The sequence below is a fragment of the Canis lupus genome, chromosome 7 (genome assembly GCF_011100685.1).
Source record: "Canis lupus familiaris isolate Mischka breed German Shepherd chromosome 7, alternate assembly UU_Cfam_GSD_1.0, whole genome shotgun sequence".
In the NCBI taxonomy this organism is placed as follows: Eukaryota; Metazoa; Chordata; class Mammalia; order Carnivora; family Canidae; genus Canis; species Canis lupus.
In genome coordinates this window covers 9,766,378-9,780,408 of record NC_049228.1, presented here as the reverse complement: position 1 = coordinate 9,780,408, position 14,031 = coordinate 9,766,378, and the positions used below count along the sequence as shown (strand labels likewise).

At 54.1% G+C, this 14,031-nt stretch overlaps 1 long non-coding RNA gene across 1 annotated transcript; it reads right to left on the bottom strand.

The window, feature by feature from the left end:
• Positions 1-11,226: 11,226 nt before the first annotated feature.
• Positions 11,227-13,688, bottom strand: LOC111096619. The gene is made up of 4 exons (XR_005361586.1): positions 13,348-13,688; positions 13,040-13,149; positions 12,643-12,655; positions 11,227-12,275 (listed from the first exon to the last, which is right to left on the bottom strand). It is a non-coding gene; the product is annotated as an uncharacterized LOC111096619 (long non-coding RNA).
• Between the last annotated feature and the right edge of the window lie 343 nt (positions 13,689-14,031).

Here is a 14,031-nt window from a genome sequence, read left to right as displayed (position 1 = left end):
CAGTCTCTGGGCCATCCAGCGTCCCCCCCACCCCCGCCCCAAGTCACTCGCGCCATGTCATCTACCTGCTTGCCATCCAAAGCAGAATTCCAGCAGCAGTTCTGGGCTGCAGCTCCTCACCGTGATGCTGTCCATTAAAAGAGATGCTCTCCCTCCCCTCCTCTCCTCTCCCCCCACACCAGGGGGCCACAGAGCCTCCAGCACCTCTAACAGTGCCTGGCACACTATGGACACTCGAGAAGTGGGTGTTCATGGAGGAGTAACCGTGATGCTAGTGCCAGATTCTCTGCAAGCATATCCTCTTTTATTTATTTTTATTTTTTATTTTAAAGATTTTATTTATTTAGGACGCCTGGGTGGCTCAGTGGTTAAGCGTCAAACTTTGGCTCAGGGTGTGATCCTGGGGTCCAGGGATTGAGTCCTGCATCGGGCTCTCCTACAGGGAGCCTGCTTCTTTCTCTGCCTGTGTCTCTGCCTCTGTGTGTGTGTGTGTGTCTCTTGTGAATAAATACATAAATAAAATCTTAAGAAAAAAATATTTTATTTATTTATTCATGAAATGCATAAGGAGAGAGAGGCAGAGGCAGAGGCACAGGCAGAGGGAGAAGCAGGCCCCTCCAGGAGCCTGATGCGGGATTCGATCCCAGGACCCCAGGATCATGCCCTGAGCCAAGGGCAGAGGCTCAACTGCTGAGCCACCCAGGCGTCCCACATATTCTCTTTGAACTCTTACAGCAATCCTAAAACGCAGGAGCAGGTCCCACCCTGCAGATGAGGAAATTAAGGTTTTAGGGGCACTTAGCTGACTTGTCCACACTCACAAAGCTATTTCCCAGGGGAGCTAGGATTTGAATGGAATTGATCTGCCTCCATAGCAGATGGAGGTGGTATTCCTGTGGTATAAACCATTCTGTGGAGGGGGCGGGGGGATGAGTACATGGAGGTGGTTTGGAGGAGGCATATTCAAGTAGCCTGTACCAGTCCTGAGGGCGTCCAGATCAGAGCGAGCAGCCTGGGATCTGTGCAGGGGTGGGCCTGGGGAGGCAACTTCCCCTGGCAGGGAAGGGTTTGCAGAAGTTGCGAGGAGGAGTGAAAGAAAGGAAATAGGTCAGGGCGATAGGTGGGGCGACGGGCTGGGTGACGGGGGTACGCAGGGTGACAAGCTCAGCTGAGCCCCTGGGGTTTGGGCGATGAGGGCGGGGCCACATGCAGAGGTCAAGGCTGGGCCCAGCCCGGCCTGAGCAATTGTTGCTGTGGTTGTTTTTAGCTGGACCAGCCAGACTTGCCCTAGCAGCTTCCTGGCTTCCGAAGGCCTTCCCTGCCTCATTCCTAACTCACTGGGCTAAGAAAATAAAACATGTCCACCTGGCCAGCTTCGCCGCTGGAGCCTCAAGAAATCCTAGCACACACACAAGTGAAAGAGGAGAAAGGAATAATCTGTTCATTAAGTCATCCAATCCTTATTGAGCACCTACTATATGCTAGGTGCCACCATCGGTACTTGAGATCCAGCAGCAAGCCAGAGAGACAGACACCTCTGCCCTTAGGGCGCTGCTCGTGGGGACTGGGGTGACAGTACATAGTCACCATAAGAAATAAGTAAATTAGATCTTAAAGACTGTGAGATAAAGACAGAGCGATGCAGAAAAAGGGGGGCCAGTCGTGTATGTGTGACTGAGGCTATAATCTTACCATGCTGGTCGAGGGGAGGTGAAGGGGTGCAGCTTCAGAGGAAGGGCATTCCAGGCAGGGGAACAGCCAGGTCAAGGGCTGAGGCAGGACGGCCCCAGCTTGCCTGTTGAAGCAGGAGCTGGAGGGGACAGGCCAGTGGCGGGAGTAGAAAGAGATGAGGATGGGCAGATGTGGGGCAGAGGATGGAGGCGAGCTCTGAGCAGAGACGGGCCATGGTCTGCCGTCTACGTGTCAAGGACCCTCCATCAACGGGGCAGGAAGAAGGGAGAACAGAGACGGGCTGGAACCTGGTGGGATCTCAAGGCAAGAGGTGGGGTGAGGGCGGCTTGGAGCAGGGGGGATGCAGTGGAGGTGGGGGAAGAGGTTGATTCTGGATACAAGTGAGGGAAGAACCAGGGGTGGGGGCGTCCTCCAGCAGATTGGATTTGGGGAGGGAGAGAAAAAGAGGAAGCAAAGAAGGCCTCAGGGTATTTGACGGGAGCAGTGGGTTCTGTGGGCTGAAGCAGGGGAGGATAGGGAGGAGCAGGCTCCAGAGAGGGCAGGGAAGTGCTGGAGGGCGGCCCCAGACCTACTACCATTGGGATGACGGTCACTCCGGCTGGACATCTCGGGTGGGCAGAGGGGCATGTGAATCAGAGGCAAGAGAAAGGTCTGGACTGGAACTATGTTTGAAGTGGTTAGACAGTGGCTATGAGCCCGAATGAGGTCACGAAGAGTGTGGGTGCAGACCGAGGCTGGGCCTTGGGGACTCCGGGGTTGAGAAGCCCAGGAGAAGAGAAGGAGCAAGCGGGAGGGTAGGAGGAGAGCCCAGAAGGGTGGTGTCCTTGGGGCCAAGTGAAGGGCTTCCAGGAGGAGGGGACACCAGCCATGTGGGGCGGCGCCGAATCCCAGCTTGGGGCCTTTGCTGGGCCCCGAGCTCCCGTTCCCCTCCCCTATAAAATAGGAGCTACGGTATCCACTTTTGAGGGGTGCGGTGAGGAGGATTAAGTGAAATAATATGCTGAAGGAAAGGGCATTTTGAAGGCTCTTACCCAATGGGAGTTTCTTTCTGGAGGAGAGTTTCACACACATAATAATGATAAGAAAAATAAGATTATGATGACCATAATGATGATGTTGCTGATGCATGTCTCAGGAAAAAAAGTGTCTAAGGAATGCCCTTGTCATTAGTAGTAGTTGGGGAGGACCCCCGTGGAACGGCGGGCAGCCACCAGCACCTGCTGGGCACAGGCTGGAACAGAGGGCCCAAGGGCCAAGGAAGGGCTTCTCACAGTTGGGGACCTCACAGCGGGTGGCCACCAGGGCTGGGGCCACAAGGATGCGGAGGTTTGGGGGGGTGAAAGGGGAAAGACATCCACGGGAAGGAAAGGGTGTCTCGGAGGTACAGAGGAGGGACTAATGGGGACCTGCTTGATTAAAAGAGCTTGGATTGGGGTTTGTATGTGGGTGAGTGTGTGTGTGTGCACTCGCGTGTGTGTGTGTGTGTGTGTGTGTGTGTGTGTGTGTGTTGGGGGAACAGGGACAGTGGGCAAGATATTGGCAAAGAAGTAGGGTGGCATCAGATTACACACACGGGTCATATTTTGTAAACCAACAACTAGGCCGTCGGTGCCTAGGTTAGTGCCCAGGCCCCAGCACCCCGACCTCTCCCCAGCACAGCCTCCATCTCTCCGGGCTGCAATCGCCTGCTTAGTTCTCTGTCCCCCCCCACCCCAGACTGCCAGCCCCGAGGAGGCGAGATGAGGCCCCATTGGAGGAAGGCACAGGTGGGGTACCTGGAGGCTGAGAGGAGGGTCCCCTCGGGCCATCTTGCCAGTGAGACCCCAGCTCGACAACTCACCCAGCTCCCTCGGGCACGTGGTAACTGGGAATGGGGTATGTGACCCCAGTCCCGACTGTTCTGAGACCTGCCTCAGTGGCTTCGGTGCCTGTGACCGGCTCTTGCAAGCCCCCAGTGGTGATGCCAGATGCCCGGAGACCCCACTGCGCTGACAGCCAGGATCCCAGGTCAGGAAGGCCAGGGAGTCCCTGAGGAGGGCCACCCAGGCCCGGATGCTGTCACAGGTGGCAGGTGCTTCATCCTCTTCACTAGGCGGGTGCGCTGGAACCCTGCCAGCTCCTGCCCTGCTCTGGCCTCCCTCGGGCTCAGATAAGGAGCTATTTTTGCTCTGTACCCCTCCCCCATGTGGACCTCCTGTCCCCTAGGCCCGAGCGGGGCCCTCGGAAGGGGATTCCTGAAGGCCCTGCACTTCATGGGACAGGGAGGGGCCACCAGCTGTCAGGGCCAGGAGAGGCTAGTGCTGGTGACTCAGAGGAGCCATCGAGAGGGAGAGAGAGACAGGAAGGAGCAGGTGCAGGGAGTGGTGGGAGCTGGGGTGGGGAAGCAGAACGGGGCCTCCCATTGCTCAGACCAGGACCTGGGCAGAGATGAGGAGAAAACGGGGGTGGGGGGGCTGAGGTGAGACGGGGGGAGGCGGGTGCAGGCCCCCAGCAGCAACCAGGCTGAGCCCGGAACTGAGAAATCACTGCCAGAGCAGGTGGCTCAGGCTGGGACCCACAGGCGGCCCAGATGCCCGGAGCAGAGGGAGCCCTCAGCCCTGCCCCTGAGCGCGAGGCCCTCTGCTGCCCTCCCTCGGGGCCCCGGGCCCACAGGGGCAGCCAAGCCCCCAGAGGTGCAGGGGGCGCGAGGAGCCTTTCTGTCCCTCCCCAGCAGAGCTGAGGGTGGGGCCTCCCTGGCTCTGGATCTTTGTGGGTGTTGCTGGGGTGCAGCAAGCAAGATGTTCCAGGCCCGGGGGCGGGGTGCGGAGGGGAAAAGAGGAAGGGGGCTAGAAGAAGGGGACGTACAGGGATTCTGAAGAAATGCAAATTTTTGAAAAAAAGTGAAAATAGAGACTTTTTAGACTTCAATGTCTGCGACTAACTGGGGCTCCTGAGCACTTAGTACAGACTGTGCTTTGTGGGTTGGTCACATCGAAGCTGAACCGCGAGCTGCTGCCAGTGGAGGCAATCGGGAGGGCTGAGGGTGTGAGTGTGTAGGGCGGTGTGTATGTGAGTGTGAGTGTGTGATTGCGTGTGAGGGTGTGCGTGGGGTGCGTGTGGGGCAGGTGAGGGTGTGCGTGTGTGTGCACGTGACTCCTCACGCTGGCCGCAGCGGGGTCCCTTGCGGACCTCAGACAGGACTCGACGTGCCTGGCTGGAGGGCTGCTGGCAGCAGCTCTGCTCCAAGTGCCTGCAGCCGCTGCGAGAAGGACTCCAGGAAGGAGGGGGGTGACCGAACTCCCCACGTTAGGGGGAGAAGTGACCTGCGGCCCATCAGGGGAGGGGACAGCCCAGTCTCACCCTCTCTGAGCACCCTCAAAGATGCTGGCCCTCCCCGCCTTGAGCCCCCTGACACCCCAGGTCCGGGCAGTGGGCAGCAGTGGCTGAGTGGGTGGTACTCAGTGGGGGCGCACTGAGGAGACAGAAACCCTGGTGGGGGCCTCTGGGGGCAGGCGCAGGCGATGGGGGTTCTGAAGGGCTGGCAGAGGCTTGAGGCCTTGTAAAAAGGAGGCCCAACAGAAATAGAAGCGGTGACACTGGCCTGTGGTCCGTGTGCACAGTCAGGGCAGAGACCGGGGGAGGCAGGTCCGCACAACAGGAGCAATGAAAGACCCTGGAACCCTAAAATGACTACACACCAGCCTGCCCGGGCCTTCAGAATTCACCACCGATGAGGAAGATGAGCACTAAATGCCGTCCTGTGTCACTCTCCGGCAGCGACAGAGGTGATAAAAGCAGCAGCGCCGTGAGTACCCGCACGTCCCGCACGTCCCAGGGCACGTCCCAGGCCCCGTGGGAAGCATTCTGCACGTACTCCGAGTTGGGGCTGCGCTGCGGATGAGGCCCGGGAGGCCTCAGAGAAGAGCCCTTCCTGCGGCCTGGGGCCCAAGGGCAGCAGTTCAGCGTCCTCACTCTTCACCTCAATCCTGAGAAGCTCCTGCAGAGGAGAGAATGGTATTTTCCGCAGGGTTCTAGAATAGGTCAAGGAGGGCACCTGAACTCCCAGCAGCAGTCACCCCCACCACCACCTGGACCGGCTGCCCTCCCAGCCAGCATCTCTGACCTTCCGTGTTGGGGGCTTGGCTGGGTCAGACTTGTCTGGACCAGGACACCCATTACCGGATCTCTCCGACCCATCTCTTCCAGGGACACCCCCAGGGCCTCCTGGGGAAAGCAGACCTTGGGAGGACTGGGGAGGTCACAGGCCGAGAGGGGTTGAGGGTGGGGACGGAGGGGTAGGGGTGTGGTGGGAGCCAGTGTCCAAGGCTGGGAGGCTGGAGGCTCCCCTGGGGGAGAGAGGACAGGCTGGCTGGCTCCCCCTTGCCCCACTCAGAGCCGTCCTTTCGGGGAATGCAGGGCTGGCAGCTCAGACGTGGGCGGGGACAACAGAGATAAGTGGGAGGCCCTGGTATTTACAGGGCTCGGTGTAGGAGAACAAATGTATTCCCAGACGGTGGCCCACCCACATTTTCTTCCCATTTCTGGTTCCATCCTGTATCATGGGGCGGGGTGGGGGGGCACCCGTGTCATCCCTGCCCATGTAGACACCCGCTCCCACATGTGGACACATCCCCCAAACAGCATCCCCTAGTCGCTCCTTGGGCCCAGGGAAGGGTTTTAAGGTTTGGGACATACTTATCCTAAAACATTATTCCTTGTGTATCTGAAATTCAAATGCAACTAGGCTCCTCGTATTTTATCGGGTAGTCCTAATCAGGGGTGTCCCCCCACCAACCATAAGACCGGCCCTTGGTAGGCCCACGGTAGAAACCCTCCCAGGCCCTGCAAGCTGGCTTAGGGCCCGTTGGGCAGACACTGTCAAGGTCTCATTACTAGAGCGTGGCTGGAGGACCTAGGCTCTGAGTGGGCACATCTTGGCCCCATAGACTTTCTGGCCATTGAAGAGTCAGATCTGGACACCCTAGAGTTCAAGAGCTAGAACAGGGGCCCCTTTGCCTCCTACTGACTGTATGGGATGAGCCCAGAGCCCATCTCAAGCAAGTAGCGTGCCGGGACCTTTCCTGGCCTCCTTGGTACCTTTACCTCTGGTTTCTCCAATCTCTGTGGGAGGCAGTTACCGCCGAGGTTGGGAGACATGTGGTGGAGTGGCCGAGAGCCAGGGCTGCCAGACAAAATACAGGGTGCCCAGTTACCTTTGAATTTCACATGAGCAATGGAATTAATAATAATAATTATTATTATTTTACTATAAATATGTCCCATGCAATATTTGGGATAGACTTATACTAAAAAACGATCTGTCAATTATTTGAAATTCAAATTTAATCCAGCATTCTGGTTCTGATTTGTCTTTGATTTTGGTACACCTGACAGCCCTATTGACAGCGGGGCCGTGGGAGTCCCCCAGCTAGGTGCCGGCCCTGGCTTCTCTGCCTGTCGCCCTGTGAGGTTTCCGAGGTTCACTCTCCTTGTCTGCAACCCCCACCCCCACCAGGGCTGGTGGAAGAATGAAATGATCAAGTGCCTGGCATAAGGGATGGCTGTTATTGCTGTCCCTGGCTGAAGTCCCACAGCTAGAGGGCCGCGGGGCTGGGATTCACCCTTCGAACTCTAGCTCAGGCCTTCGTCTCCTCCAGAATGCTCGCAGCCCACTGCACCCTCCTCGGCCTCGAGACCACCCAGCCTGCAAGCGTCCTGGCCAAGGGCGCCGAGGCCAGAGGCTTTGGGGTTGAGAAGGAAGCACGCTCTGGTCTGGATGTCTCGAATTCCCCGATGCCTGGAGAGGAGCCCTGAGAGATACAAGGGGGAAGGGAGGAGCTAACATTTATTCTGGGCCTAGTGTATGCCTGGCATTTTGTTTTCTAATTTAATCCTCACAGGCCTCTTGTTTCCCTTTTGCGACTGAAGATGCCTTCATGGCAACATAGGAGAAGGCCCCTGATGCTACTCTGTATGGACCGCATCCGGCCCACTGTCAGGCTCCCTCTCACCTCCTGAGGCCTGGGCTCCCCTTCCCCCTCCCAGTGAGCCCGTCCCTGACCACCCAGCTTACAATGGGAATCCTCCCCCATGGGTTAGAACATCCTGATTCCCCTTTTCTGCTGCCTTGCCCCCCTCCCAAGTGCCTTCATCAAATATATTAAAAGGCAAGCTTAGGGGCCCCTGGTGGCTCAGTCTGCCTTCAGCTGGGATCATGATCTCAGGGTCCTGGGATCCAGCCCTACATCAGGCTCTCGGCTCAGTGGGGAGCCTGCTTCTCCCTCTACCTGCAGCTCCCCTTCTTGTGCTCTCTCTCTCTCTGTCAAATAAATAAATAAATAAATAAATAAATAAATAAATAAATAAATAAATAAATAAAGCACCTGAACTCATGAGCACTGGGTGTTACACTATATGCTGGCAAATTGAATTTAAATAAAATTTTTAAAAATCTTTTTAAAAATGATATAAAAAGCACGCTTATTTGGTTTGTCATCCTTCTCCCTTTCCAGAATGTAAGTTCCAAGAGAGCAGGTTTTTCCAGTCTGTTTTGTTTAACTGCAGGGTCCCTGTGTCTGAAACAGCCTCGTCCACACTGGTTGAATCAATTAAAGGTAATAAGGACAGTAACAGCTAACAATGACTTTGTACCTCCTTTGCCCCAGAAGGAAGTACTTTACATATGTTCATTTACGTATCCTCATCCTCCTAACACCTCTGTGAGACACAGAGCCGGCACAGAGATGCCAAGGAACTGGCCCAAGGTCACACAGCTGGTGGGCAGAGCTGCGCTCTGGTTGGCCCGAGTTCCCAGTTGACAGTCTTTTACACACCGCACAGGTGTCCGTGACCCTGGCCTCTGGTCTTGTGTGCATGGTGGCCCATCGGTGGCGCCCCTCCTGCTCCCCTGGCGCGCCCGATTATGAATGCCTGGGCCTGTTTACTGCTGACTTCGGCCCTTTGAGGGCAGGGACCTGTCTCCCGCGGCGTGCTGTGTGGTGGCCAGCCCCTTCCAGGCCTCCTCTCCACGTTCCTGGCTGGCTTGCACTACAGCCTTGGGAGGGGGAAACAGGGGCATGATCACTCCACCACCCCCACTCTACTAGCAAAGGAACGGGCTCAGAGAAATGATTTGTTGCAGCAGGAAAGAACAGAGGGTGACCAGACCCTGGACCGTCGGAGTCAGCGCCTTCCCGGCCACAGCCTGCTGGTGGCGGGGGAGCCACACTATGTAGCCCCATGGGTTCTGGCTGCTGTCCACGCCTTTGGTGGGCACCTGGATGACCACGTGTCAGAACTGGGGTGGGCTGGGGGTGGGGTGGGCCAGGGGATCCAGCCAGGCTCTTTCACCAGGGGCCTGCAGGGGCTGCTTCTGGGAGCTGGAGCCGTTGACCGGGTGAGGGACGATTCCAGGTCTGTGATGCGTGCTTGCCAGGTGTGCTTTCAAGCAAACAGGATGCAAAGCAGGGTATATTTAGCCCGTGGCTGCTGCCCCGTCCCTGCTGCTGGGGAAAACCCTCGGGAAGCTTTCCTTCTGTTCTTCCGCATTGGGGGCCGGGGGGGGTGTGTATGGTGGTGGGCCAGGGGGTTATGAGGTACAGAAACCTAAAGACTAGCGGCTCACCCCACAAAAGGCAACAAGCTCAGGGAGAAATATGCCTCACCTGGGGGTGTTCACTGGACAGATTCATGCTGAGACTAGGGAATGGTGGGGAGAGGCTATATTGATTCACTCACTCACTCATTCATTCATTCACTCATTCATTCGTTGGACAAGTGTTTCTTGCACTTCTATTGTGCACCAAGCACTGAGCTAAGTGCTGCGAATACATGAGGGAGAATAATGTACCTGTTCCCATCGAGCTTTCAATTTCAAAGGAAACGAACATTAAAGGAGTCTTGCTGGTACTTAGTCGTGCTTAGCTGTCACTGCTCTGAGGGAGAATTTCTGGATGCCTTGAGAGGGTAAAAGAAGGAATTTCAGTCTAGGAGTCAAAGAAGGCTTCCTGGAGGAAGAGGTGTTTAAGCTGAACCCTGGAGGGGACCCAAGGGCTCATTTGGCCACTTGCTGAGAGTTGAGGGGCAGAGACGGACAGAGTAGCGAGGATTCCAGGCCCTAGCAGTGAGTGACACGTGCCCCTGGACTGGAGCTTGGCTTCTGCAGGCCACACGTCAAGGACTCCACAGTGGCTGGTGTCGGGATCCTCGCCTGATCGGGAGACAGCCCCTGCCCACAAGCATCCCCTCGTCTGATGGGAAAACAAGGGAGTTCAACCGTGAGAACAGCTTTCCACTGGCAGCAGAGACGTGGAGGTCTGGAGCGGGGGTACTTGCCACGGAGGAACGAGTCAGTTTGGGATGCCTTGCTCAAGACGGCACGTCTCTGGTTTTGAAGGTGGGAAGTATCCGGGTTTGGCAGAGGGTGTAGGAGTTTGAAGAGCTGTGTGCAAGGCTGAGGAGTGGGAACAAGTAGACTTTAGGTTGGAGTAGGAGGCGGATGAACTATCCAATTTGGACGTGTATGTTCTTTCTCTCCAATTAATTTTAATAGCTATGGCGAATTTCCCAATCACTGTGTGCCACAAAAGCACTGATGGATCTCATTTCATCCATACAAATAGCCCTGGGAGACAGATATGAGGATCCTATTTACAGACGAGAAAAAAGAGGCTCAGAGGATTAAGCAATCTGCCCACAGTGACCCAGAGAGGAGGCGGTAGGACCAGGGATCAGATGAAACGTGTCTGCTCTGGAGCTCACGAACCTTTCATTGCACTTGCCTCCCTAACGACCTGACATCTTAGAGACTGTCCCTGACTGCTCTGGGGAGTCGTTGGTACCTCAAATGTTGGCTAAAACCATGGTTAGCCATTTGCAAGCTGTTGATTGGTGACATGACTGTGATACTCTGACCTGCTGGCACAGATCCCATCCCCTTTCCAGCCCACAGAGGAGCCGCTTGGGGTTCTTTGTTGGAAAAGGCAAACACCGGAGGAGGTAAGGCCTGCCCCAGATCCCAGAGCAAGCTGGAAAGAATCAGAAAATGATCTTTTCCTTCATCCTATTAATCCAGAAGTCTTGATCAGTGTCACAGAACTGAGATTTTTGTCTATTTTATTGCTATCTCCGCAGGCCCCAGAATAGAGGATGGCACATAGTAGGCACACAATAAGTTTTGTCGAACTCAATCTCTGTGGGTGGTACAGTGTGAAGGGGAATGTGACACATACGATCCCTGCCCTCTGGGGATTCATCATCCTACTGAATATAATACAACCCACACACGTGTGCGCACACACACACTCATCCGTGCACACACATGCACACACGCTCACAGGAAGCCGTCTCGGACTTACTCTCTACCTGGCCAGATGAATTAATATTCATTTATAACGAGGTGGACTTAAGTGAGACTTGTGCCAGCCAGAGGATTTTTCCCAGCGGTAAAATTAGTCAGAAACAAGGAACAAAACCAACCAATACAATGTCATCTAGTATTTTGGTTGCCTTCTTTTTGGAGGGTTTTTTTTTTTTTTTTTTTTTTGAGGAGGGTAGGTGGTGGATATAACTTATATACTAAAGTTTACAAGTCTTGAGTGTACAGCCAGATGAATTTTTACATATGTAATATACATATACACTTGTAAAACCTCAACTTGGATAAACATAGCATTTCCAGCACCCCGGAGCTTTCTCATGCACTCTCCCAAAAAACACTCTTCCCCCGGGGAAGAGGTTGCTGCTATATTTTACCTTGCCTGTTCTTGACCTTCACAGAAATGGAATCATGTGGTAAGTACTCTTTTGTGTCTGGCTTCTTTTGCTCAACAGAATGTCTGTGAGGTTCATGCTTGATGCTAAATGTAGCAGTTTACTCTTTTTAATTGCTGTACAGCATATGCAATGCCATATAGCAAATGTTTTATATATATATACACACACATATGTATATGTCATATATGTAACATAATATAAATAATATAAAACAAATATATAAAATTATATATATTAATTGTATATATACATAATCAGCTCACTTATCCATTTTCCTATTGATGCACATTTGGGTTATTTCCCGTTTGGATCTATTATGAATAGAATGACAATGAACATTTTCGTGCCTGCCCTGTGGTGAGCATAAGCACTGATTTCTATGATTTATATACAAGAAGTGGCATTGCTAAGTAGGCTTATGTTTACCTTTAGTAGATTTCTCAAAAAGTTTTACAGGTTGTACCAATTTTATACTTCCACCAGCAATATATGAGAGATTAGAGAATTTTTAAGGTCAAGAATATGATCCTTATACCCCTCTAACTTTCCTATTTTCCACAAGGCTCGACTAAAATGTTGGGTAGGATATTGGAGCCAGGATCTCCACGTTCTGGTGAAGTTCTCCAGGACCAAGGATTCCTTGTGGAGCCAGGGAGTCTGGGAGTGGAAGGCTGGGGATGGCCAGCGGGCTGGGTGTGAATCTGTTGGCTAGAGATCTCCAGAGTTGGCCCATGAGATAGTCCAGGTGCTCTGAGAGCTGCTCTCTGATACCCCCATGGATTGTGCTGCTGTCAGGGTGACATCTGTCAGTGGCGACATCTCCAATCTGCCTACAAATAAAAGGTAAGTGGTATTACTTCATCTGGAATGAATTTATGGCTGGAGATGCACCTACCACAGTAGAATACAGTCTCATTCCCTTTGCCCCAATTCTCCACTCAGCTCCCTACTTCCCCCCTACTGTCAGAATGAATAGCTGCATCAAGGAGATGGTTCAAGCACTCTGGTCCCAAAGAGAAAGGAGAGGCGGGCAAGATATTCCCTGACATCTGTTGCCCCACTGAAGAGGCCAAAGGACTAAAAATCTTAGAGTCCTGTAGTAAGAAGCAATAATCAGGGAAGGATTATGGAGAGGGCTGAACAGAGGAGGAGTTTGCCCCCAATGAACTTTAAGAGGTGTCTTTCAGGGACACTTACCTTATTGTTGCCACTGATGTGATGTGATGTTGCCCATAATGTGTCCACAGTCAAAAAAAAAAGAAAGGTCAAGGGCGCCTGGGTGGACCAGTGGGCTAAGGGTCTGCCTTTGGCTCCAGGTCATGATCTCTGGGTCCTGGGATCAAGTCCCACATTGGGCTCACTGCTCAGTGGGGAACCTGCTTCTCCTTCTCCCTCTGCCTCTCCCCACCACTTGTTCTCTCTCTTTCACTCTCTCTCTCTCTCTCAAATAAATAAATAAATAAAATCTCAAAAAGAAAAAGAAAGAGAAAAAAAAGGTCAGTGTAGTCCTCACTTGGTGGGCTTACTTTGGCCACTATGACATAGGACCACTTGGGATGATGGAGTCAAAGTTCCCTAAGGAGTCCTGTCAAACCTGGATTCCAGTTCTGGTTGTGTCCTTCACTGGCATCGAGGCCTTGAACAGGATACTGGAGCTGTGTAGGCCTCTGTTTTCTTGTCTGTAACATGTGGCCAGTCTACTGACTGAACAGGGTAGGCACAGACATTAGCAAAGGGCACAGGGTGGGAGCTGGGGGGTGGGGGGTGGGTGGGGGAGGCGGCTCCTTCTCGGAGGGAGCAGAAGTCAGGTGTGGGGAGGAAGCCAGGTTCCCTGGGAGCCCCTGTCTGGGCGGGTCCAGGAGGCCGCCCATGTGGCCCAGGAGGGAGACCACGGTGCCTGACTTTATCAAGACGCCTTTGAGCCCAGCGTGGTGTTTCCTGAGCACAAACAGATAAAGGGACTTGGCGGTCAGCCCAAAGGACCAGAGTTAGACGTCAGTTGGAGGGTGGGCACCAAGCTCCACTGCAGAGTCTCTGCTCATGAAGGTCTTTGCCAGGAAGAGAGAATTTCATTCCTGGCGTTTGTGGGTAGGGTTCTATTTGTTGCCAGAGGAACAACATTCCGAGGGGAGGATCACTTAGAGCCACTTGCCTCCCAGCCCTGGAAGCCAGGCCACGAAGAAGATGTGGCCGGTGTGGGAGCCACAGGTCATCCAGAGGTTCCGGATACAGGGGCGGATCTGGGTGCCTCTCACTATCACCCTGGACTTGGTGGCCAAGCTGTGCCAAGGGTCTGTGGCCCTTTCCCCAAGCCTCCAGGCCTGGCATTCTTATTTATTCCACCGTCTGGAAGGCCTTGGCCTGCCCTGGGGACCCACTTCAAGTGGCTTCCTTCCCTTGGCTACAGAGCCTTTGAACCTGGCTGAAGCATTTCCTGTCCCAGGCCGAGGCAGGCTAACGGGTGGCCAGGCTTCCTCCCTAGCCCGCTTGCTGTGTCAGGCCGGGTTTGAGCCTGGGCCAAGTTTGGGAAGGCAGTAGGTGTGGGGGCTTCCTGCCAGTTCAGGGACGGGGCTGGAGAGGAGGCAG